At 40.3% G+C, this 27,472-nt stretch overlaps 1 long non-coding RNA gene across 4 annotated transcripts in view; it reads right to left on the minus strand.

Annotated features, from left to right (window-relative positions):
* Positions 1 to 2,146: 2,146 nt before the first annotated feature.
* LOC142141052 (uncharacterized) overlaps positions 2,147 to 27,472 on the minus strand; it is a 35,057-nt gene continuing 9,731 nt past the window's right edge. The window contains exons 2-7 of one of the 4 annotated variants that reach the window (XR_012688607.1): positions 21,339 to 21,478; positions 20,601 to 20,655; positions 17,729 to 18,182; positions 9,501 to 9,671; positions 8,226 to 8,417; positions 2,147 to 5,405 (exon numbers count right to left, since the gene is read on the minus strand). This is a non-coding gene — a long non-coding RNA (uncharacterized LOC142141052). Of the gene's footprint in view, positions 5,406 to 8,225; positions 8,418 to 9,500; positions 9,672 to 17,728; positions 18,183 to 20,600; positions 20,985 to 21,338; positions 21,479 to 27,472 lie in introns of all 4 variants that reach the window. The other 3 variants (XR_012688606.1, XR_012688605.1, XR_012688608.1) reach the window with 3 other exon arrangements.

Genomic DNA, 27,472 nt, shown 5'->3' on the forward strand with positions numbered 1-27,472 from the left:
ATGCTCACTATGCTACAACCGTAAATATCACCTCAATATATTATATTATATATCAAACATCGCTTCACATATCTTCTTGTCGCATACCCTGAGGAGATTGCCAGTCTCCCAAAAGTGTGTAGAACAAAAAAATATAATGACCAGGGTGCGTCCAAAAAGGATGTAAAAATATATTTATCTATATGTAAAAAGAATAAGTGACCAAGCTCACATGTATATCATCCAAATGATATGGCGGGTAATACCCGATACAATGTTACAATGAACACATTCCCAATGAGATGATAATAATCAATAAAATGAGTGTCTGGCCAGTACACACTATCATAAAAACATGTATTGTAGACCAAGTCCTGATAATCAACAAAAATGTAGCAGGAGAGATCTCACCCAATAGTAAGGTGCAGCTGCAACGTGAGGGTGAATGAATACAGATCCATAATAGGATTCAGCGTGGTCTGATGCGTGATGTGTCAATTTTCCTTAATGTGGCTCTCATATAATCCCACAATGATCAATAAAGTTCTTATAGATGGTGAAAATGCTGGGGTATTTATCTCACCACTGGAAATCCCGAGAAGATAGCTGACAAACCACCGCTGGTGGACATGGGTGGCGTATATCAATAGGTATCGGGAGGAGTGTACTCAGGTGCCGGAGTTCCGTTGTGCCGAGGAGTGATATCCCGTTGTAAAACTGACTCAGGAGTGAGGGCAGTTTCGGCATACACACTGAGTGAATATATTCGTCCTGGATCTTCAAAATGATGCAAAATAGTCTACTTGGAGATAATGGAGATGTGTTCTCTAACGCGTTTCGTTAGCAGTATGCTAACTTTTTCAAACATTTCAAACATTTGTTACACAGTTCCAAAGTAAATAATTGTCTCCTTACAGGATTCAGAGCAGTCAACACCCTCAAGGTTTAGTATGTGGTTTTCATAGCTGGAGAAAATACAGTATGAGTTTTGCTCAAGCAGAATTGCTTGTACTCCATTGTATTTTCCAGCCATGTTAGACCCGCCCCCATGCTCAGATGTCACTCTCCCTACCTCTTCTATCCTGAAGTTCTGACAGCGCTGCAGGAGCCGGAAAGAGTCTGCAGAGACTGAGCTGAGCGCACCGCTTATTAAAACATTACGGCTCTGTTAAATAATTTATGCTATTTACCTTAAAAATCGTTCAGTTGTTCACATAAAAAATGTGATGTTTTAAAAGGTAAAAAACTTTTGAATCTATACAAGAATGAGCATTGCAATAATATATATTTTTTTAAATTACATATGCTAACAGGTCAATTCTGCAATTCCTTGAGTAAACGTTGAACATCAAACAGTCCAGTCCAGTTTCCTAATTATAAACAAACTATTCCCTTGAGAGGTTGTGAGTCACTAACCTGGGCAAATCTCAAGGACAAGTGATGTTCTCATGTGTCTGTGTGGATAGATGCATGATGCCTGGAGAGCAATAAGCTCATGGGATGCTGCACATTATGCCAGTTTCACCAGTTAACATGTTTAGACGCTAGGTATGAACTTTTATTACTTGGAACAATTTGCAAATGTAATAATAATAATATATAAAAAAGAAAATATGTGAACACAAAATCAATAAGTCGGAAAATTTTGAGGCCCTCTGCCGGTCGGAGGCCCAGGGAACTTTCCGCCCTAGCTCCCGCCCCCTCGGGCCTGCATGTAGTCTGGTCAAAAAGTTGTTTTTGGGATACATCCTACATGCATGAGAAACATTAAGAAGTTCCACAATGAGAATAAGATGTATCAAAACGTAAATACAATTTATAGTCAAAACCTTAGCATTGCAGAAATGCAACTTTAATCTGGGATGAAACATCATTTTACTGTATCAGTTATTAGCTATCTGCAATCAGAATGGTTGTATTAATGGCTTTGGATTTCCTGCTGGCAAGCTTGGGAGGGGCCTGTACATAGGTAAGGAGTGTTATACCTAAAAATGTTTGAATTTGCTGAAAACATTATGAATGATTTAAAACACTAGATTTTCAAATGCTGTATTCTTTTATCATTTTTATTTTGTAGTGGACCCTCAAACCTGGCCCCTTCTACCCAGCACAAATTGCTCTGCTCTTCAACTTCCCAATTGAGTTACTATGCGGTCACCTGGGCTGGGTCAAATAATTAATAAGAAGGGTGTTTTTTTAACCATCAATTATTCAACCTAGCCCACGTGACTGCAATAGTAGCTTAAGTGGGAAGATCAGTAGCAGAGCCATTTATATTGGGTGGAAGAGGTCAGGAAGGAGGGTCTGTTACAGGATTAGATTTTGTTTTATGATGTGCTTGAATATAATGGTTAATGAAACAAATGACTATTTGACTCCTTATGCTAAGACACACATAGTCAAGACTATGCTGAAGGAGTTCCGTGAAATGAACTTATGAATGTATATATGTAATTTATTATTGCGGATGGCACAAAAGGAGGGAATGAACTGGTTAGTTGCATACATTTTACACTTGTTTTCATCTCTGTAGAATTGAAGGAAAGAATGTCTCTTTAAAACTTTAGTATGAAGCAAATGAAATGGTTGTTATCCATCTTGATGTAATATCAACTGGAGGATCTTGCTGGTATTGAATGTTCCAGACAAATATTTACAGTATAAGATGTTCTTGTTTACATTCTAATACATAACAAATGTCTTGTTATAGGAATTTAAAGTTTATGATGTAATATGCAAGTGTGTAATACATATTTAAACAAACGGTTTCAAAGCATATAAACTCTTGCTTCTTGTGACTGAAGAAAGCTATCTTAAAGACATAGGGCCTGATGGAGAGTTGCTTGTGCCCGTTTGCGTAGCTTAAATTGCATGCTTTTGCAAATATCCTGCCTATGCATCCTATGCGGAGCTGCACGTATCCATACTTTTGTCTGCTGGTATTTGAAGAGGATTGACAGAGGAAGGAAGGGGTATTGTAATGTAGGCCCAGTGTAGTAATGGTGTGTCTGGGGGATTGTGAGACGATACAGTCCTGAACACAGGTGCCTATATGGCTTTTACAGCACATTGTCCATGATGACAATTGCCAGAACTAGCTAACCGCTTCTGATTGGCTGATAGTGGTTTCACCTCTGAAGCTGCTGAGTGCTTTCTTCATTGACCGTGTATATATTATAGGAATTTGTGTGTGTAATGAAAAAAAACGTCTCTTTCAGTTGTACGCGATCAAGGTTATATTTACTGTATTATACGAAGCTTAATACAAATGCATATATTTCCTTAGGAAAACAAATGTGTACAGAGATGCATTGTGCTTACAAGTTGGTTCTGTGTATGTGGGTATAAGTACAACTGCCGTAACTCTGGTCCATATACTACGGATGCAGTGCTGGACGTATCTTGAGTAGAGATGCTCAGGCTTGCTTTCCTGAAAACCGAGCCCACCTGAACTTAGGGGATTCGAGTAGGCTCGTGAGCCGGCTCGGTATCTTCGTGCATCCTTGGATCTGAATCGAGGCAAAACGTCATCGTTGTGTTGTCGGATTTTGCAGGTTTTGGATTCCATAAGTACCTCCCTCCCCAGGAGATCCAGCGCCATTGCTCACACAGAAACAGGGGTAGCAGTGTTCTTGTCACTTTCCAGTCTCCAGTGACATTGTTCAGTGCCATTGCTCACACAGAAACAGGGGTAGCAGTGTTCTTGTCACTCACCATTCACCAGTGCCATTGCGCAGTGCAATTGCTCATACAGAAACAGGAGAGGTAACTGTGTTCCTGTCACTTGACAAAAAATGACTGGAAATTATTGCAAATTAATGTTATTGAGGTTAATAGTAATGTAGGGATAAAAAAAGAGCCAAGTAAAGTAATTTTAGCAAAAAAAAAAATAGGAATTTTTGCCTGGTCTGAGATGGAATATATTTATAGAATGAAAACTTTGATACCATCCAGGACTTAATAGTGATATTGAGCTTAAATGGTTCTTGTAGCTGTTTCGGAGAAGGAGTAGATGCCTTTTAGTTTTTTGGTATATATTAAAGTTTTGTAAAATGTGGGAGAAGGTGGAGTTTAGGAAAAAGTTACTTTGTGGTTATATTGGTTACCATGGTAACCATATGCTCCGATATACAGAAGGAGAATAGTACTACAATACGCTGATATATGTGAATATAGAGGGATCCAGAATATAATAGAGAATTGAAAGTGAATGATTGGGGGAAGAAAAATATATGTTTAAACAAAGTTTGGGCAATTTGAGGATCCTGGAGTAAAGGAATGAGGTGCCATAGTAACCATGTGCCCCGATACATGGAAGTGGAATGGTATTCTTGACATGTGAGGATGTAGAGGTACTAGAGCTTTTGGAGTGTTACTGTATGGAGATATCGATGGCCTGGTTTTGTGGTGGCTGTTGTGTCCTGGTATACGAAGGTAGAGACACAGGGAGTAATCCGACGGGTAGGAGATGTAGAGGGGCCGTAAACTTAATAGGTAAAGGAGAAGGATTGTGAGTAGGAGGATATATGTTTAAACTGTTCAAACTGTTGCCCAGATAATTTGAGAACCCTATAGAAAAAGTAATTAAGCGGAAGTATAAAATGGTCGTTATGGTAACCATGCGATTCGTCATATAAAAGTGAAAGAGCATAAACTTCTGTTATATGAGAATACATGATTATTTATATCTATACTCTTGTGTGAATGAAGGATGGAGAAATAGAATTAGAAGAAAGAATGATATACTATAGGGATTTCTATCTTAGGATTTTGTACGGGAATTTATATGCGGCCTTATATGTGTATATTCATATTGTCATTATGTATTGATGTTATTTCCTATTTAGGAATATGTTAAGATTTATTTTGATGCATTTAACATGTATAACTAGTACTATCCTGGGATTGGTAGTTGAGTAGTTGGTGTATAGATTGTACCCCTGCTGCTGGAGTGTTGTGAAATCTACATATGTTGCAGTCATCTCCTCCTTTGTTACATGCTGTATCTCCTGTACCATCTGGTAGGGGCAATTGCAACATTTGCTTTATATTATTGTTTTATTATTTTAATAAATTGTTTTAAGGTAATGCACCAAGATTGAGTTTATGTTTTTGAGTGTGATCTGTCCTGAAAGAAGGATATAGAGAAGCACAAGACGAATTCCTGTGGGAATCTACTCAAGAAGATGTGATAAATATCTTTACTTTTGAAGATTGATGTAAGCATAATACCATTGGGGGTTAAAAGAAACTATGGTGATTGAACTCACATCTATCGTTATTTCACTGGGATTTGAGTTTTCTGTGATTTTCTCTCCCCACCTGGTGAGGTATTCCACTGGATGTTACAGAATGTTCCTGTTGTGATTTTCTTCACTATTATATATTTCTTTCCTTTGTCGGTCCTCATGCTGATGAGTGAGAGACTGTGAAGAGAAAAGAAGAAGAAAAATAGAATGACTTAATTGGACTGTCGGTATTTATTGGGATCGCCAGGGCCGCCATCAGCGGGGTACAGCCAGTACTGCTGTGAGGGGCCCGGACAGACTAGGGGACCCGGACAGACAAGTTTATCTTATTGTTTAGGAGGGTGGTTCACCTTTTGATGTGATTTTGGCTGCTGTGATATATTGAAGCGCTCTGGGAAATTATATTATAATATTCTGTCTATATAAAAACAAATTACAGTGCTTCCTTTTTATTTACCATCTTAAAATACAGGCTTATAAGTGTTGTAGCAAGGGTACAGAGAGATAGATCATGTTCCTTTCAGAAAACGAGGAAGAATATGGCCTATCTGCTACATTTAGATTAAGGTCATGTGATGATGACTGTCATTCAGTGATAGGATTTTAAAAATTTGCTTGCCAGTGATTTATCCAAAACTAGAGGAAAGCATTTTTCATTTCCCGAACTTTCCAGAATCTCATCCAAACCAGGGATGATTCTTTAAATTATTTGGAGCAGGGCCGTCTTTCCCATTGGGCACGATGGGCAGGTGCCCGGGGCCCAGGGGGAAAGGGGGCCCTGGCAGGTCAGCTGCTGTAAAAAAGCCTGTAAAGAAGAAAAAAAAAGAAAAAAGAAACTTACCTTTTGCGGTCACCTGACGATCCGGCTCACTCCCTGGTCCTCTCTTCCGTGATGCGCTCGCAGTGAATGTCGGGCGTGATGACGTCATCACGCCAGACATTCACTGCGAGCACAGCATGGAGGAGCACAGCGAAGAGGATTCAACTTATTCTGATTGAAAGGTAAGTTTTTTTTGGTTTTTTTTCACTTATATATTTATATATAGGGGTCCCGGTGCACTGCTATGCCCGGGGGCCCATACTGTTGTTAAGGTGGCCCTGATTTGGAGGACCCGAATTTAAATCATAAAGAATGTCTATTATCCTAAAGATCTCTCAAATGGTCTGTGACCAGTGCTGGACTAAAGGGAGGCACAGGGGGCATGTGTCCTAGGCCATCTCCTCTCAAGGGGCCCACTTAGCGCCTATGTCCTGCTGCCAGAAACAGTTATTACTCACATGAGGCTAATCTTTCTGTACAGACTTCTCGGAACGTTCGGACAGTGCTCCCAAGGCTCTGTACAGAAAGATTAGCCTCATGCATTTGAAAATGGATGAGACTAATAACTGTCTCTGGCAGCAGGACATAGGCGCTGGGTGGGCCACCTGAGAGAATGGGGTCCACAATGGAGTGCTCAGAGAGGAAGTGTAATCACTATTAAATGTAAGGGATGACAAGGGATGGTGGAGGAGGGGGGCTGCAATGAGACCTATGGTGGAGGAGGGGGGCTGCAATGAGACCTATGGGGGAGGAAGGGGACTGAAGGGGGAGATGCAATGAGAACAACACAGAGGGGTCTGCAATGAGAGCAACACATAGGGGTCTGCAATGAGAGCAACACATAGGGGTCTGCAATGAGAGCGACACGGAGGGGGCTGCAATGAGAGCGACACGGAGGGGGCTGCAATGAGAGCGACACGGAGGGGGCTGCAATGATAGCGATACAGAGGGGGCTGCAATGAGTGAGACTTGAGGGTAACAATAACAGATTTTCTTTCTTGTGAATGATGACACTATGCTCTGAATTTCAGACAATAGGGCCCCCCTGTCCTAAGTGCTCCCCAAAACCTTAATCCAGCTGTCTGTGACTCAGATTGTCACACTTCTGCTATCACAGATGGAATCTAATAGCCAGGTAGTTCTACAGTAAACAGGATTTTTTTGATATGTAAATTGAAAGTATCCAACATGTGAAGTAAATAGTCCCAAGGCAGATAAAGGTTTGGTAAAAGTATCTAACAATTGCAATCCATATTACAAGAAGGAGCAAGGTTCTTCGGAAGCATCTGGTTCAGATTCAAACACAATACTCAAGCAAAGGCTTCAAAACTGGAAGTGTCTTTTATAGGCTCAAGCAAGAAATGATATCCAAGATGGAATCTTCATGAGACAATCCCGGCCAACTTGGATGAGGGCTATTTTAGGGACAAGTTCATAGCACAAATACATTCAAAAACATGCAAGTTACTGTAGTCTTTATAGTGAAAGTAGGCAGTATTAAATTTGAAAAGAGTCAATTAACATGAATAGTTACTTAAATTGACAAGGCCTGATTATCCAATAGACTGACTAGGCTGCACCCTAGGATGCAGGGCTTTTGTGGGGTGCAAGATTTCTGGATGTGCAAAATTATGACGGAGAGAAATAGAATAAAGATCTTCTAAAAATATAAGAGAATAATTGCTTTCCGGAATAAAAAGAAAAATGTGAAAAAAAAATGTAGCTTTTAATCCTGACGTATTCGCAAGGCAAAGGCTGAAGACAATTAGTTATTCTTGGAGGGGCATTTGAGGATAAGCGAGAAGAGAGACAAGGATGGCATCAGGCACAGGTCCAATGGCTCCCCTCCACCTTCATGCCTTCACCCTCAGTAGCGCTTGTTCACACCTCACCTTCCGCTTTACAGTACTGATTTTTTTAAAGCAAGGTAAGTGACAAAGATTGACCTGACTTTTTTAAAAAGACAAGGGGAGCGGAGTATCGAAAACATGCAAACTTAAAAATTTGTGGGGGTGGGTGAATAAGGCTGGGTTTTAAATTAAAGGCAAGTTTATTTTTGTTTAGACTGTTGTGGCAGGTCTCTCTGCCCTATGAACGTATTAGCCTAGGGAGGACTAAACTCTTAAAAGGCCCTGTAAATTGAACTTGATATAGCAACTGTTAGATCTTGATCATACTTGCTAACTCTCGGAATGTCCGGGAGACTCCCAAATTCCCAGTCAGTCTCCCAGACTCCCAGAAGAGCAAGCAATTCTCCTGCATCCTGACATCTTCCTAGTGAAGCATGCTGGATAGGTGCCTCAATGACATGATTCATGGTGGATCGATCCATTTTGGTCCCCATTCTCCATGACAAAATGTTGATTTTGCTGCGGGGCAGGGAAAAATCTTGTGATTGACTGCACAGTGCCCCCTTCTACCCTCCCAACACACCCCTAGGTCAACTGCACTGCTTCTATAGTTTTTTAAACCTTCACAAATAAATATATTTTCAGAAATTAGGATTAATATTTGTTTTGTGGTAATTTTTATCTGCTCCCTACTTTATAGAAATGTGTAATCTGCTTTGGAGATCATCTATACCATATAGTGTTCACCAACATACATCAGGGGCTGTGTGAGGGTTGCATGTTCTCCTTTTTTATTGCATAGGTGGTCTCTGGATGCTCTGGGTTTCCTTCCACAGTCCAAAAACACACTGGAAGGTTAAGGTTAGTGTTTGTGTGCAAGGGAATTTAGACAGGGTCCCACTGGGACAAGGACTGATGTGACTGATTAAATATTGTCTGTAAAGTGCTGTGTAATATGTTGACACTATATAAATAAAGATTAACAATACTTTGTATGTTCTAACTACAGACATTCTAGTCATTGGATGGATTAAGCATCGAACAGGTCCAGATAAGCTGTTGAATATCTTTTGTAGATTGTCACAAATATATTGCTGGGTAAATACCTCCAGCAACACCATTTAATCATGGTCAGTTTGTGTGCGGAGCAGTCTATACAAACATAGTTTCAAGTAGAAACAGGGACCTGTGAGTTAAAATACTATATAATCAATTCATCATACACAAGATTATGGCATTGACAGGAAGGTTTTAAAATTAAAACCTTTAAAATCCTATTGAACATATACCAGTCACTGGCTGGGGTGGAGGGTAGGGGGGCATCTACCCATAATGGGATAACTTGGGCTGGGTCATTGGACTATCTGCATTATTTTTCCTTTTAAATGTTGCTAATATATTGCTGAGCCAGGTCTTGCCCATCAGGCTAAAATGTGCAATGTACATTAATACAATACTGTGCAAAAATGCTTGTGACAATTATACATAAATATGTGTGTTTTTCATATCATAACAGATTGTAATATTATAAACATATCAAACATCTAACAAAATAAAGATAACATTTACTTTTATTATATTAAATATTAAATTAAAACTTACATTTTAAATAATGAGCTACTTTTAATAGTCACAAATATTTATTTAAAGTTGGGGTGTTTGTTTCAGAGAAAAATTGGTGTGTCCTTCTATAGGATTACTAACAGGAAATCTGCTGTATATAGGTCATCATCATCGGCATTTATTTGTAGAGTGCAACAGATCCCGCCATGCCTGAAATGACAGCATTATAAAACATACAGATAAAATGAGTATAAAACGGATTCCACTAGAAACATACAAAATGAACTTAAACATATAATAAACATGACAGGTAAAAACAGGGTAGACAAAGGAGGTATGGATATGATACAGAAGGAAGAGAGGCTCCTGCTCACTACAGCTTAGAGAAAGCGGTAAGGAAAATAATAATACAATTTGTAGTGGAGGAAATCCGCATTGGAGAATGATTTTCTCCACTGGCGCTCAGGGTTCAGTTGAGAGGGGCTGAGAGGAGCGTTGGAGAGTCTGAGAGGAGTGCCAGGTTTGGGGTTTTGGTCACCGGAGACAATGCATGGTGACTGGGGCTGTCTCACCTAGCGAAGCGGAGTGTGTGGATTTAGTAGGTACATATTTCCAGCACAATAACAACTTCAATTTGTATAAGCTTGTGAAAAGTATATAAGTATATAATTGTTATAAGTAACTCTTTTATTTAAGAGATGTTGTATTTTAAGTTTAATAGTTCAGGAGATGACCTCGGAGCAGCGCCGAGCGTTGAGTGATCTCCTACAGCAATTGCTGAAGGAGATGAAGCAGAGATAAAGCCAATTAAAGTGAACTTTTCATATTAAAATCTAACTGTAAGAACTCATTTCCTCTGGCATCACAATACATGCTTTTACTGGTGTTTTATCCCTTTAGGGGGGTGGAAACCCCATATCCACTAGCTTTTGTATTTATGGGAGTATTTGCATGGCAGCACAGTTTTCCGCCAGTGACTTTTCCTTTTATTCGTGTTCACTGCTAATAAAGGCAGCAGTCACAAGTGCAAAGTGCTCCTTAACCACTGCATGACAAGCGTAAGTACTTGCCGGCCTTTTGGAGGAATGCACAGTCATTTCTACTCTACAAAAGGACATTGCACCAGTTCTGAACCGACTGAGATAGGGTTTTATCCTGAATGGGACCCTTTTTGCCCCTTCCAGTTGTACTTCACACATTTCTAGGCACAGTTTGAAAAGAACAGGTCACATGTAATAAAAATAGGGATGTGCACCGGCGACTTTTGAGGTCTCGTGTTTTGTATTTTGGATCCGGATTTTCGTTATTTTTGAGGTTCGGATTTGTCTCGCAAAACACTTGACGAAAGGTCTCGGTTCGGATTTAAGGTATTGGATTCGGATTTTTTTTGAAAAAAACATAAAAAGTTTAAAAATCAAGTTTTTGGGCTTATTTTCACTCCTAGGCTATTATTAACCTCAATAACATTCAATAACAAGCATTTCCACTAATTTACAGTGTATTCTGAACACCTCACAATATAGTTATTAGTCCAAAACGTTGCAACAAGGTATCTTTCTGGACTGCGTAGAGGAGTGGGTCACCACAATATATTATAAACCCTGAACTTTTATGATTCGCACCAATAATTGTACCTGGACTGCGTAGAGGAGTGGGTCACCACAATATATATTAAAAACCCTGAACTTTTATGATTCGCACCAATAATTGTACCTGGACTGCGTAGAGGAGTGGGTCACCACAATATATATAATAAGAAAACCATCAACTTGTTTGATTCGCACCAATAAATGTACCTGGACTGCGTAGAGGAGTGGGTCACCACAATATATTAAAAACCCTGAACTTTTATGAATCGCACCAATAAATGTACCTGGACTGCGTAGAGGAGTGGGTCACCACAATATATATAATAAGAAAACCATCAACTTGTTTGATTCGCACCAATAAATGTACCTGGACTGCGTAGAGGAGTGGGTCACCACAATATATTAAAAACCCTGAACTTTTATGAATCGCACCAATAAATGTACCTGGACTGCGTAGAGGAGTGGGTCACCACAATATATATAATAAGAAAACCATCAACTTGTTTGATTCGCACCAATAAATGTACCTGGACTGCGTAGAGGAGTGGGTCACCACAATATATTAAAAACCCTGAACTTTTATGAATCGCACCAATAAATGTACCTGGACTGCGTAGAGGAGTGGGTCACCACAATATATTAAAAACCCTGAACTTTTATGAATCGCACCAATAAATGTACCTGGACTGCGTAGAGGAGTGGGTCACCACAATATATATAATAAGAAAACCATCAACTTGTTTGATTCGCACCAATAAATGTACCTGGACTGCGTAGAGGAGTGGGTCACCACAATATATTAAAAACCCTGAACTTTTATGAATCGCACCAATAAATGTACCTGGACTGCGTAGAGGAGTGGGTCACCACAATATATATAATAAGAAAACCATCAACTTGTTTGATTCGCACCAATAAATGTACCTGGACTGCGTAGAGGAGTGGGTCACCACAATATATTAAAAACCCTGAACTTTTATGAATCGCACCAATAAATGTACCTGGACTGCGTAGAGGAGTGGGCACTGGGCACCACAATAAAATATATAAAAAACCTTCAACAGGTCTGCATTACACTACACATACGGCTGCTCCTCCATCCTCTCCATCATATACATGTTGGAGTTTTAGCGTGTGACAACCTCTTGTTTTTGATAATGTCAGTGCATTTTGAATATTTTTCAATTTGCCCCACACCACTGAATGTACTTTATCTATGATACGCATCTATCTATCTTGACTGCGTAGTGTGGTGGCCCCGGTACACAATTTGGTACCGGGGCCACAATAAAATAAATACACCCTCCACGTGTCAGAATTCCACCAAACAAGTATCTGGACTGCGTAGTGGGGTGGCCCCGGTACCCAACTTGATACCGGGGCCACAATAAAATAAATACACCCTCCACGTGTCAGAATTCCACCAAACAAGTATCTGGACTGCGTAGTGGGGTGGCCCCGGTACCCAACTTGATACCGGGGCCACAATAAAATAAATACACCCTCCACGTGTCAGAATTCCACCAAACAAGTATCTGGACTGCGTAGTGGGGTGGCCCCGGTACCCAACTTGATACCGGGGCCACAATACCTCCTCCAAACATGCTACAGACAATTCGTCATTGAGATCCCATTAAGTATGTTAAAGACAGACAGGGTCCAAGTGTTATTAGTTGACTTTGTAAAGAAAAAAACTGTCCCTGTTGCACATAGTCGTGCAATGAAGACTTACTTTTTCATTTAAAGGCACGATCTTTCAAGTGTAGTGTTTGTAAGTCTAAGTCATATTATACTTTTGGTAAAATTGGTTTTTTTTGTTCCTCTTTATGTTAATTAATTAGTAATAGAATTAAAGTAGGAAATAGAATTAAATAGAATTAAAGTAGGAAATAGAGTGGTATAGAGTTGTAGTGTGGTATAGATAGAGTGGTCCACACAATATAATAATAAAACCCTCAACTGGTCTGAATTCCACCAAACAAGTATCTTGACTGCGTAGTGTGGTGGCCCCGGTACACAAATTGGTACCGAGGCCACAATATAATTTAAAAACCCTCCACGTGTCGGAATTCCACCAAACAAGTATCTGGACTGCATAGTGGGGTGGCCCCGGTACCCAATTTGATACCGGGGCCACATTACCTCCTCCAATTTCCAAGTGTAGTGTTTATAACATCTTAACACTACACTAATTCTAGCACGTCAAAACCTCTTGTTTTAAATAATGACAGGGCATTTAACTTTTGATTTAATTTATTGAATTTGTTGGCATTTTCTTTTACTTTTTGAACATGGCAAACGACTGTTGAATGGTCACATAATGCCAAAAAAAAAGGTGCAAGATGGAATTGTCCTTGGGCCCTCCCACCCACCCTTATGTTGTTGAAATAGGACATGTACACTTTAACAAACCAATCATTTCAGCGACAGGGCCTACCAAACAACTGTGGCTGAAATGATTGGTTTGTTTGGGCCCCCACACCAATAAAACAATTCATCTCTCCCTGTACAAACTAAACAGGCTCTACTGAGGAAAGATGTCGTCCTTATCCTCAACCTCTGATTCCTCTCCCCCTACAGTGTGTACTTCCTCCTCCTCACACATTATCAATTCGTCCCCGCTGGACTCCACAACCACAGTCCCTCTGTACTGTCTGGAGGGCAGTGCTGTACTTCATTGAGGAATTGATTATTCATTTTTATAAACATCATTTTTTCAACGTTGTGAGGAAGCAACCTCCTTCGCCGCTCACTGACCAGGTTCCCCGCTGCACTAAAAACTCTTTCCGAGTACACACTGGAGGGGGGACAACTCAGTTAAAAAATAGAGCCAGTTTGTACAGGGGCTTCCAAACTGCCTTTTGGAGTTCTACCACGTCACTACCTCTAGTTAATTTAGATTGCAAGGCTTGTAAATATAAATACTTTGAAGATAAAAAAAAGCAGGCTGCACAGACTGTGGAGCTAGAAAGTGAAATTAAATGGACCACGTTACTTTGGTGGCTATCTATGCCCCCCCCCCCCGCCCTACACTTGTAGTTGAATATAAATAAAGCAGCCTGCATAGACTGTAGAACTAGCAATTCAAATATACAAAGAAATGGACAAAGGCAGTTTGGTATCTGTCTGCATCAGATCCCCTCTCCACTAGGAGTAAAACAGAAAACTTTTCAGCCGTTATATAATCTAGAATATAAATAGAAATTGAGAAATGCAATTTGGTATCTGTCTGCATCATAATCATCAACATCCTCCTCAGCGCCAGCTACATCAATATCCTCCTCCCAGTGCACAACATTCACACCTTCATTAGCCAAATCTGTAACTGGACTGTGGGTGATCCTTCCAGCATATGCAGAGGGCGTGCTGCAAATGCTGGATGGAGTCACCTCTTCCCGTACAGTGATGGGAAGGTCAGGGTTCACAACCAACAACACCCTTGGACTCGCCTTGGGGATTTGTGATGTCATCTGTTTAGAAGGCAGAGTTCTTTGCTGTTTTGTTGTTGTTGCTGACAGCATAACTCTCTTAAATTTTTTGTAGGGGGGGGGAGGAGGGCTTTGATCCTTGGGTGAAGTTGGACCACTAGTCATGAACACGGGACAGGGCCTAAGCCGTTCCTTGCCACTACTTGTCGTAATTGGCATATTGCCAACTTTACGTTTCTCCTCAGATGATTTTAAGTTTCTTTTTTTGCTGTTTTTTGAGAACTTGGGCTTTTTGGATTTTACATGCCCTGTACTAGGAGATTGGGCATCGTGCTTGCCAGACGACGTTGATGGCATTTCATCGTCTATGTCATGACTAGTGGCAGCAGCTTCAGCATTAGGAGGAAGTGGGTCTTGATCTTTCCCTACTTTATCCTCCAAATTTTTGCTCTCCATTATATGTAGCACAAGATACTGCAGAATGTGTGAACTTGGTAATATTGCAGTACCAATGGACTTATAATGCTGGATTGGTTTTGCAAATTTGGTTATAATTATTATATATTTTTTTTTTTTTTTAATTTTTTATTTTTTTTTACTTTTTTTTTATTTTTTACAAACTTGGGAATAATGGGGAAATAACTATGCCCTTAGAAGCACAGAGCACAGGACACAGCACCACTGGACTGAACAGGACACGGCACAGGACCCAGCAGCACTACGGAACTCAGCAGGACAGAGCACAGGACACAGCACCACTGGACTGATACTGCAGAATGTGTAAACTTTGTAATATTGCAGTACCACTGGACTTTTACTGCTGAATGTGTGAACTTGGTAATATTGCAGTACCAATGGACTTATAATGCTGGATTGGTTTTGCAAATTTGGTTATAATTATTATATTTTTTTTTTTTTTTTTAATTTTTTATTTTTTTTTACTTTTTTTTTATTTTTTACAAACTTGGGAATAATGGGGAAATAACTATGCCCTTATAAGCACAGAGCACAGGACACAGCACCACTGGACTGAACAGGACACGGCACAGGACCCAGCAGCACTACGGAACTCAGCAGGACAGAGCACAGGACACAGCACCACTGGACTGATACTGCAGAATGTGTAAACTTTGTAATATTGCAGTACCACTGGACTTTTACTGCTGAATGTGTGAACTTGGTAATATTGCAGTACCAATGGGCTTATACTGCAGGATTGGTTGTGAAAATTTTGTGGTAATTAAAAAATATTAAAGTAGTTTTTGGTATTTTATAAAAAAAAATTTTTTTTATTTTTTTAAACACAGGGGAATATTGGGGAAATAACTATGCCCTTAGAAGCACAGAGCACAGGACACAGCACCACTGGACTGAACAGGACACAGCACAGGACCCAGCAGCACCACTGACCTCAGAAGGACAGAGCACAGCACACAGCACCACTGGACTGATACTGCAGAACACAGCACAGCACAGCACAGCACAGCACAGCACAGCACAGCACAGCACAGCACAGCACAGCACAGCACAGCACTAAACAGCACAGCACTAAACAGCACAGAACTAAACAGCACAGAGGACCACCTAACACACCCTCCCTCTACCCTGATCAATGCCCGAGTGAAGATGGCGGCGACTAGCGGGGAATTTATAGGATCCGAGTATCGCGAGATCCGACAGCGGGATTATGAGTCAGAGCCTCAGTTTCACTTTTGAATTTGGCGCCAATACCCGGATCTGTCTCGGATCCGACTCGGATCCGCAACGTTCGGGTGGGCTCGGATTTCAGAAATCCGAGCGCGCTCATCCCTAAATAAAAACAGCGCTAATGTCACTTTACTCTCATAATTTAAGCCATTAATGAGGATAAACCTAGCAGTTTATTAGGAGAAAAATGCAAACATCTATTTCATGAAAGGGGTCGTTCTGAACTGGCTGGAAGCTGGATTTTTTATGTGAGGTTTACATGTAAGCGCTGTGCAACTCATCGTGTTTCTCTGCCACCTAGGTGTGTGCACTGATGTGCACTGGTAGGACCACTTAGATGTACTAGTACAAGGAGTTTTGTGTGGCACTGCCCTTGTCACACACTAACAGCCCTGTCCTCACTAACACAATCACAAGGGACAGGTCACTACACTCCTCTCCTGATACTCTTTGGGGCTCATGGTGAATTGGGCTTATGCCCATTTGCTTAGAGAAAAATATGCAAATTTGTACTGCTCATGCCCGCAATAAAAGCATATGCCTATTTCTGTATCCAGATTTGGTACTTCCATCTCCTTATGCTTGAAGTGGCATGCAAATGCAAAGGAGTATGGTAAGGGCATGTTTGCCTTATTGCGACTGAGGCAAATCAGCATGTAGATGCATATATGGCTATATGGCTGTAAGTAGCTTTATCACGTGTGGGTGCCTGAGGGCTGGTGCCTATACATGCTAGTGTTGATGATAGTCGCCAGCAATAGCTAGCGGTTTCTGATTGGCTGATTGCTGATTTACCTCTGAGACTGATAGGTGCTTTCTTCATTGCTTTTGCCTATGTTTTGCACACTAACAGAGGACGAATTACTATAATTTTTATCTCTGGTTCTCTCATCACACACTTCATTATAATAAAAATGTGTTGTAATTAATACCCAGTCAAAAGGGTCACATGTATTTCATATATTCAGTTATGTTCCAAATGTCATTTCATTATGGTGCAAATGAAAACTCAAAAACATAGAAAACACTTATAACATAAATTGAGCAAATTTTTAACTCAACAAAATTAATCTTAAGTCTGTACTTGTCTTTAATCAAAAAGATTCATTGTTCTTTTCCAGATAAATAGTATTCATCAGAAGTGCTCCAGTGGATGTCACATATATGGAGAAATGAAAGAAAAATAAAAAGCTAATATAGTGTAATAGTTTATATCAATTATGAAATTATGCACCATAAAAATATCCCCCTATCAATATAAATCGGCAATGTGAGTGCTAAATCTTTACAATTACCACCACATGTTGTGCTTTCTTCTCTGTATAATATTTCTGTGCATCATCAGCACCTTCCGTGATTACTATTATTTGGAGGTACATGCAGATTTTTTTGGGGGGGGGAGGGGGGCGGTGAGGGTGCTTGGCCCATGATGTCAAACACTAAATATCACATTTAGGAAAGAAAGGTTTACTGAGGACTATACCTTTATGCTGCAAAACAAAATGATTAACATTAGACTGCATTAAAACATTAATATACTTACATTTTTCTGCAGTGACTCACCTCCTCCTCCACTTTGGCCTCCTGGGCCTCCTCCACTTGGACCTCCTCCAGTTTGGGTGAAGGGAATGGGTGGTGGGATGGGGAAAGGGAACCTTCAAGATTGGGTGAAAATGCAACTGTGAAAAGGGACCATTCTTTGTCCTGCTCCTGGCCCTTCTCCTGGGCCTACTCCGGGGTTCCTCCAGGGGCTCCTCCCTAGCCCCCACATGTTGTGCTTTCTTCTCTGTATAATATTTCTGTGCATCATCAGCACCTTCCGTGATTACACTTACTACTATTATTTGGAGGTACATGCAGATTTTTTTTGGGGGGGGGGAGGGGGGCGGTGAGGGTGCTTGGCCCATGATGTCAAACACTAAATATCACATATGTTCCTCCAGGGGCTCCTCCCTAGCCCCCTGATGTCTTCGGCAGCGGAAGCGGAGACTGAGGTTCTGTTGGAATAAATATGACACATTAGTTTATTTATAAATGTTATCTCTGTTTCACACATACATAGAGACATCCAGATAATGTTAGGTTGCAATGTGAAATATCCAATACCACACATGGACCATCAATGGGCAAATAAACAGACCTCTACACCACTTTCATATGGACATAACCTGGGAGGTTTATATTAATCACATACTGATCCTGAAACATCACTATTACATAGCAGGCCTTGTACTTTGTCCAATAAAGGTTATTACAAGTCATATTCCTTTGTAATGGGACAGATATAACAGCAATCTTATCTTGAGAAAAAAAAAAATTAAAGGAGAACTTATGCCTAACAATTTCACCCCTCAAATTGGAGAGGAACTCTTGCTGCCTCCTCCTTGAGATCTCTTCACCGCTGCTGGACTATGCTGTGTCTCCTTGCCAACCTGTGTCACAGACACAGCTTCACTGGCCTGTAGGCATCTATTTTTGTTCATTAGTTATATACTGAGTTGCGAGACTAAAGCAACTGTCCATGGTTGCTTTAAGTCCCCATAGCTTGGCACAGGAGAAGTTAGCAGCCCGCATGATTGCAAGTGAATGAGATTTTTCAACATTCTCTTCACTGATTGGTTCTCAGGCCAAGTATGGGCATAGGCACGTCAGTGGTGATGCCTAGATGGGAGTACACAGGCAATTGCAGGGGAACACACCTGTACACCCTATATAAGAGCAGGAGAGGCAATCATTCAGCATTTTGTGATTTAACACTTCAGAGTAGAGGTTCTAAATTAGTGTTATTGATTATTCAAGCATAACTTTGATTTCATGTTGTGTAATATTCTTGATTATAATGTCATATGCGAGACACTTTAGAGGGTCAACTAATGCTTTTTACTAAGGTTGGCCTTTTTCTATGTTTAGATTAATGACAGAACCACAGTGTGAAAACCATGCTGTGAGTTTGGACTCAAGCAAATAAGACACAAGGGGCTAGATTTATTAAGCTGCTGGTTTGAAAAAGTGGGGATGTTGCCTATAGCAACCAATCAGATTCCAGCTTTCATTTATTTAGTACATTCTACAAAATGACAGCTAGAATCTGATTGGTTGCTATAGGCAACATCCCCACTTTTTCAAACCCGCAGCTTAGTAAATCTAGCCCAAGGACTTTTGCATTCCGTTGCCTCTTTCTGCATACCGAACTGTCCTCATCTTGCTGTGTTACAGTTTATTGTACTTTGTGTTCATATGCGTTTGCTAACACACGCTATTATATTCAATATGTATTTTAGGCTAGGAGTTATATGTTAGACAGATTTATTCTTAAATGTCTCTAGGTGGAATAGATGTTCAGGGACAACACAGAACAAGAGGTCTGGGCTTAACAATGAGGGTAATCAAATTCCATGTAATCCACTTGTCATCTGGGCAAAAAAAAAAATAATGTTATAAAATCTACTAATATGATGCAAAAATATGGATGATATTGAGTCAGACATATATTTTTATGTGTCTTTCTTTCCCCTTCCACTAAGTTAGCTGAAGATGTATATACAGTTGAGGAAGAATAGGACCTGGAGGAGGTGGCACAGATAGAAGAGAAAGCAAGGGGCAGTGGGTAGTCTGCCCACATACAAAATTTTTACAATAAAATGCACCAGTCTAATGAAGTCCTAGAAAGCACCACACGTCACATCAGCACAACCCTCACCCATGTGTATCACACTTTCCAACATATTAACACTACCCAGACCCATAATCTTCACACTTTCAAAAAAATGACATTACCCTGACCCGTCTCACCGACTTTGTTGCACAATACGTTACCACCAGCCCTCCTGCCCCAATGCCACATGTTTCCCCTGCTGCCACCATGACACATGCTCCCACTCCTTACCGTATGAATATGTTTCCTCTTCTTCCCCTATGGCACATTTCCTCACTCCTGCCCCGCTGCAAAATTTATCTCCTAATACTCCTATGCCGCAATTTTTCCCTTGTTATCCTTTCCAGGTTTACCCTCCTTATCCTCCTAATGTTTACCCTCACTATCCTTCTCAAGTTTAACCTGCAGCCCCACTGCCCCCTGATGCCCAACTGCCATCTCCAGCTCTATTGCCCTCTGTTCCACCTCCACCCTCTGCTACCTCACTGCCCTCTGATTCTTCCCCACTGTTGCCAACCCCATCACAGGTAAAAAAAAGTCAGGTCAAGCACAAAACCACTTCTACTGTCGGACCAGGGGGGCAAATGGGCCCAGAAAAAATAGTTCCTGAATATGTTTGTTAGATTTATACATGTGGTTTGGTTTTTCACTTTTTGTTGTTTGCACCAATACAAAATATTAAACAAAAAAATGGTTTCCTTGTGCTTTTGTCCTTTTACTTTAAGCATTACATTTGAAGCAAAGCCCAAAAGGTACTTACATGTAAAGTATGATGAAATTTTATATTCTTTATAACCGAAATAGTATTGGGAATCCTATAAAGAGTAATATTAAAGAAAACATTTTAAAATATTATTAATGAGTAACTAAACATAAAATAATTTTTGAGATATTTTAACTAGAGATGTTCAGGCTCGGTTTTCTGAAAACCGAACCCACTCGAATTTAGGGGATCCGAGTAGGCTCCCGAGCCGGCTCGGTACTTTCGCGCATCCTCGGATCTGAATCGAGGCAAAACGCCATGGTTGCGTTGTCGGATCTCGCAGGTTTTGGATTCCATAAGTACCTCCCTCCCCAGGAGATCCAGCTCCATTGCTCACACAGAACAGGGATAGCAGTGTTCTTTTCACTTGACAAAAATTGACTGGAAATGATTGGAAATGAATGTTATTGAGGTTAATAATAATGTAGGAACAAAAAAGAGCCAGATAATGTGATTTTAGCAAAAAAAAAAAAAAAGGATCCAAAACCAAAACCAAAACACAAAGTTAATCCAGATCCAAAATCAAAACCCGGAGGTCAGTGAACGTCTCTAATTTTAACATGTTTTAGTTCTATTGTTATGGTACAATATTTGACAATAGATTCTACAAGTACACTATAATGCAAAGCGTGTGAATATTTTGCAATATTATATTGTACTTATATACAGTGCATACCAATGTATTTAGGATAAGAAAGAGTTTCTTGTAAATAATGATGTGACAGAAAATAATACCTAATAGTCACGTGTCACCACTGGGCCTTGCCTCTGTTGCAATGTGCGCCACATGCCTTGCAGATTTTATAGTCTCCTTGTACATTATACAGTATAGACATACAAGTAGCATAGATCGATTAAGTTTCTGTAAAGTAGTCCTAAAATATATAAAAGTAAAAATGACATGAAATATTAACATGACAATTGAAATGAATTCATTTTGACAAAAAAAACCCCCAAAAAAGTACTATATAGGTATACATAGTAGACGACAGACAAGATATTTGAAAGCTTTTAAAGCACACAACCACAATGCACATGTATGCAAGCATGTAGGATCGATAAAACATGCACATAACATTTATTTACAGATAAGCACTGGTAATGTCCAGACTCGTGTAGAAAATGTAAAAAAGGCCTAGAAGGAAAAAATTAAAAGCAAAAATAATTTGCACAAGTATGCAGTGCTTGTAAAATATAAAATAATGCACAGGCCTCTTTGGTATATAATAATCCTACAATCCTCAGCAAACACTTGTAAAAACAATCCTTTTAACGAAATAACACCATAGTCATTCCCTCTGGCAGTGTTGTTGTATAACATAATGAGTGAGTGCAGGTGTGCAGGTGAATAGTCCATTCTCCCATTAGTTTATGAGGATGTGAATGGTGTGTTTAATCATCACTATCATCCATGCCTTAGACATGACCCCGAGCAAGTGCAAAACTTATGTCTGAAAAACAGCGTACGTCTGTGTGCGCCAGAGTTTGAATGGACCCTATAAATGGCTGAACGCCTTTACTGTACATTGCCTACGTGCATCCTCCCCTTCCCCACCCCGTTTCCCTCCCTAAAATCATAATATGTCGTAACTGTAATTTGTGCTCTAAGGTGTATCAGACGCCAATGTTTTCTGTTGTGTATGGTCCGGTTCTGGACATGCGTAAAGCAATTGTGCCAATTATAAGCAGCGAATCGCCAGTTACGCTCCTTGATGACAGAGGCCCGTAATACGTCTTAGAATGATTCCCTTTGTGAGCATTCAGATGATGACTTCAGATTGTCCTTTCCTTATTCACTTAAAAATTGTGGACATATGAGAGTGCAGAAGTTTAAGAATAATAGCAACAATGGCTCTAGAGAAACCTGCTTTACCCTAAACTGTGTTCAATAATAGTGCTTTAGTACATGGTAATGTTTACTTTTGCTATTGTTTGCATTTTAAATAATGGGGACAGTTGATTTAAGGTTTTATAGACATTACAATTTGACATATGGATTTAAGGAGATGGTGTTTATCAGACACAGTGTGTTACACAACCTGAATGTCCAGTGGTCATTAAATGTGTTAATCATTAGGACATGTCAGGGCTAGCTGTGGAATATCAGTGACCATTGCCTTTTAGAACAAGGTCAAGACTGTTGTTTGCTACTTCAAAACTACATTTTGTTACTTGTCTACCACTTTTATTGCTCCTGGTTAGCAACAAAAATTGAATTTTGTGTATTGTTGTAACAGCTCAGTTCGTAGTTCATTTGCATAATTAGTCAATTGTTTTCTGTTGTTGTATCCCAGACCACTCAGCCTTATCCAAATGCACATATTGTGAGAAAAGCCAAAAGAGAACAGTGAGTGGCAATGCCCTTAAAAGCCATATACCAGGTCCTATTATAGATAACATTTTACAATAAAGAAAAGGCTTAATGTAACACAATTCTTAATGGAAAAATACTCTATTTACAACTTTCAATACAATGACATACATAAATAAGAGGCTTTCAGTTTGAGCCCTGTGCCATCTAATCTTGGGACAGCTAACAATGGTCTCCCGTCTTCTTCACCCTCTGCTCTGTGTCTTGGTGATAGCTGTATAGGTGGCTTGATTGAATGGGAGATTAGGGACTAGATTTACTAAAATTCGAGTTTGGTGGCAGTTTTAAACCACTACACATCACTGGCGGTTTACTGGTCCAAACCGCTGCATTTACTATAGGGTGGTTTGAGGCTGCAATGTAAAATGGCTGGCGATGTGTGGCGGATTGAAAACAGCTAAACTGCCGGCGGTTTTGTCCAAACCGCCATCCAAAAGACAGGACAGGACAGTTTTAATACCTGCTTCTAAATGGCTTGATAACAAACATGCTGCCATTCAGAATGTAAGAGGAAGCACCATTGACATGTAAATTATTGGGGCAATCAATAATTATTGATTAAAGGGCACAATAATTTGAAAATTAACTTATGGGGAAAAATGTAATTTTCATAATATTAAGGGGACAAAATTATTTAATTATTATATTATTCAGGCACTATGGAATGCCAAGCTGTGCACCAGAAAAAATTATATCCCCCATTAACAATCAGTTAATATTATAGATTCATATTCCCCCAATAAAATAATGCAATAATAGTGTCCCCTTAAAATAAAAGTAAAAAAATGCCCCATAAATTAATTATAAATACATTTTGCCCCTCAATCAATAAATAATTATCTCCCCAATAATTGAAATGTGAATGGTGCTTCCTCTTATGTTCTGAATGGCAAAATAGCTCTAACAGCATAAAGTTTAATCAATCTCGCCACTCATGACCAACCCTTTTATTTTGGCCATTTGGATGGAGGTTTTGCAGTGGTTTTCAAATCGTAACTTAGTCATTCTGACGGTTTGTATGTTCATCATGGTTAAAATCGGGATGGTGCTTTGTAAAGTGTTGATTTTGTAAAATATCAATTTTGGCCGTTACAATGGCAATTTAGGCTATTGTAAATCCAGCGGTTTGAAAACTGGCGGTTTCACCAAGCCACCCTTTAGTAAATCTAGCCCTAGGACATGCTCTAGTAAAAAACAGATATTTATACCACAATGTTTAAAATGCATTCAGCATATGTTGAACACAGTTGTTATAATAATGATAATTGACCACTATGGTGGACGCATCCTTAGTACACACTCACAAGCTGGACACAGCTTAGGCAGACACAACACATGCTGTGTTCCAACACTTGAAAACCGAGTTTAATAGAGCATTTAATCATCTCTATGTTAACAGCCATTGAAGCTGTATTCACTGTGCAATCAACATAGCTAAGCATTTCTCAATGAAAATGCATATATTATTACTGGTATGCATAGAAAACATGGTTTTCATATAAGTACAAGAGAGTCCCCTTTTAGACGAACGAAATTAAATAGTGACAGTGTTGCATTCGTGTTTGCACTTACCTGAAAGAGTTAACGTGGGGTGTGGGTCTGGCCAGTGATGCTGAGGGGAGCTTCTTGTGGCTTTGTATAGGTCAGTGTTGGCTAACCTGTGACACTCCAGGTGTTGTGAAACTACAAGTCCCAGCATACCCTTCCAGCAATAAGCTGCTGTATATTGGCAAAGCATGCTGGGACTTGTAGTTTCACAACACCTGGAGTGTCACAGGTTAGCCAACACTGGTATAGGTGATGCATTTCCTGGGTGAGTCACTCGGCTGGCAAAATCCCGCCCACCCACGCCATTTTTAAGTAAGCTTTAGTGTATTATGGTGGTTTAGCGTAAAGCCGGTTGGTAGGTTTACAGTTTTGGTGGGGAGGAAGGCACTGCGATCAGCGGCTGATATAGACGGCTCTATAGTGATTGGCGCAGGTATCTGTCCCCTTACAAGGCAATCGGTTACTCTTGTCCCTTCCGTGGGGAGGGGCCACGCCCGGCTCAGTGAGGGAGGGGGAGTGAGTAGTGAGGTGTGGTGCAGTTTACTCTGACGTCAGGTTAGGGCCGGCCAAGCAGTGGGGTTATGAGAGAAGTGGGTGGACTTAAGGCTATATTGCCATGTCCACGCTTGGTTGGGTATCGCTGGAGCTGATCTTCAGTGCCCTTTCTCCGCCACCAGGTTTTAATAGGTTATAATAAAATAGTTTTTAGTGCCACTTTACTCAAGTCTCCGTGTCTTTATTCTATATAAGTCGTTTATATTATTTAAGGTATTGTGTAAAGTGAAGAGCATACACAGTGAACTATTTAACACAAACTGCACTTTAGTACTAAAAAGTACATGAAAGTTTTTAGATACTGTAATGGATTTAGTTTTGTTGTAATTTGCAGTTCTTAGGTGTTTTAGTTCTACCAAAATATGTTTTGTTATACAGTACTGGGAACAAGGCAATGTAAATTGTCTGAGAGATCAAGTAGTTATTTGGTGTTATTTAAAACATAATAATTACATTGACTTTGCTTGACTTTACTACTCATAGGTCTGATGCCTGAAAAAGGGCGCAGCAGCACTGTTACCGGGGCCAAGAATTCTTAGGGCAAAAGAGACTGTACTTTGGATGGCCCCATAATCCAAGGGGTTAGACTTGGCCTAGTATCAAAAGCTAGTTAAGTAAATAATGTTACTGTTTCAACAGAAAAAAATACCATCACAATTAATATGGTATTATAGAGCTAAATTATCTTGTCTGTGACAATTTATGATCCTGTAACAGTCATGGTGAAATGTAGAAAGAAGGTTCTGCACAGTTGGGTAGCAGATGCCGTGGATTCACTTTCGCCAACCTGGATTTGCGCTGGCAATAACGGAGGGGTGGAGTCGTTCGCCCCCCAGGTTTTTACCAGAGACTCCTCGCAGGTCACGGCACTCTGTGCAGCCTCCAGGCGTGACGCTCTGGTATCAAACTGAAAAAGAAGACTAGTCAACATAGGCAGAACTGCAGGGTGCTAAATCAGTAAAACAGAAAGAGTGCCAGTACAAGCCAGGTCAGAAACAAACAAGAGCATAAACAATGCCAAACGACAGGCAGAAGAGAGGTCAGGAACGGTCTGGGTCAGAATTCATAGGGATTAGCCACAAGAAGTACTGGAATGGTGGAGTAAAGGCCTTATACTCTGGCACAGGCCTGTACACTGAGCAGGTTTAAACCAGCTGAGCTTGATAAATAGGGTGGGTTTCAGGTTAGAACACATGATCTCCGGTTCAGAACACTTAATAAGCCATGTTCCTTCTGTTGGACAAAGTATTGTTATGGCACAATGTACTGTGCCTGGAGCTGAGAGAAGAGTAGAGAGAGTGTGCTGACTAGTGGGTTTGAAAAGCTGGACTCTGTCTCTGATGTGTGACAGTAGCTACTTACTATACTATACTTCAGAATGATTCAACATGTCTATTCTAGCATCACTGTGACCTGTTGATTCCCAGTAGTGTCTATTTTGTGACCGCATTTGCCTACAATCCTGGTACATACCTCCCTACTGGAACGAATTTGGCAGGACATCCCGATTTATGGGGTGGTGCTTAATGGAAAAATGGATGTGGGTTGTTCAATTATATCCATTTGTGAGTGTGGTCTGGTCGTGATGGGGGTGGAGCTTATTTTGTCCAGCTTTCGGTATTCTAAATTTTGGAAGGTATGCCTCTATCAAGCTGTTCAATTTTGATTGGATTATTATTAGGCATTGCAGTCATTTTCAGCCACACACACTATGATATCAGGTCATTTATTCTATGTCAGCTGTGACTAGGGCTGCCATTAGGGTAGCACAGGCGATATAGCTGTAAGGAACCCAGACAGACTAGGGTGTCTCGGCAGACCGCTGTGACTCAGAATCCCTATGCGATGCAGTGACTCCCAGTCACTGATAGGCTGGGTGCGCGCGGTACAGAAACATCAGCACTGTGTCAGTGTCAGAGAGATGCCGCATTGCATCAAGAACAAGCTACGTTAATCGGAGGCATGTACTATAATAAGGGAGAGGTCGCATGTACTGTGCAGAGGTGGGAGGGCATGTACTATGCAGAGGGAGGGGTGGCATCTACGGTGCAGAGGGAGGGGTGGCATATTCTGTGAAGAGGAAGGGGGGCCTGTATGACGATGAAAGGCGAAGAGGCACAGAAAGGGCAATGTGTCATCTCATAGCTCTCCACTGGGGTGCTATCATAGGAAATGTAGATTAGCACAAACTGGAGTGCCAAAGTCGCTGTTGAACTATTTTGCGGGGGTTTTATATGCCCTCAGGGGTTTGAGGGCACGTGGGGACATTTTTTGAAGAGTGATGAGTATAAGCCATTCAGATAAGTATGAGTCATTTTCTGGATAATTTTTCATTATTAAAATTAGGGGGTAATGTGCGGCCCTTTTAAAGGTTAAACATATTTATTACATACAT

This window comes from Mixophyes fleayi, chromosome 2, assembly GCF_038048845.1.
Source record: "Mixophyes fleayi isolate aMixFle1 chromosome 2, aMixFle1.hap1, whole genome shotgun sequence".
Taxonomy (NCBI): Eukaryota; Metazoa; Chordata; class Amphibia; order Anura; family Limnodynastidae; genus Mixophyes; species Mixophyes fleayi.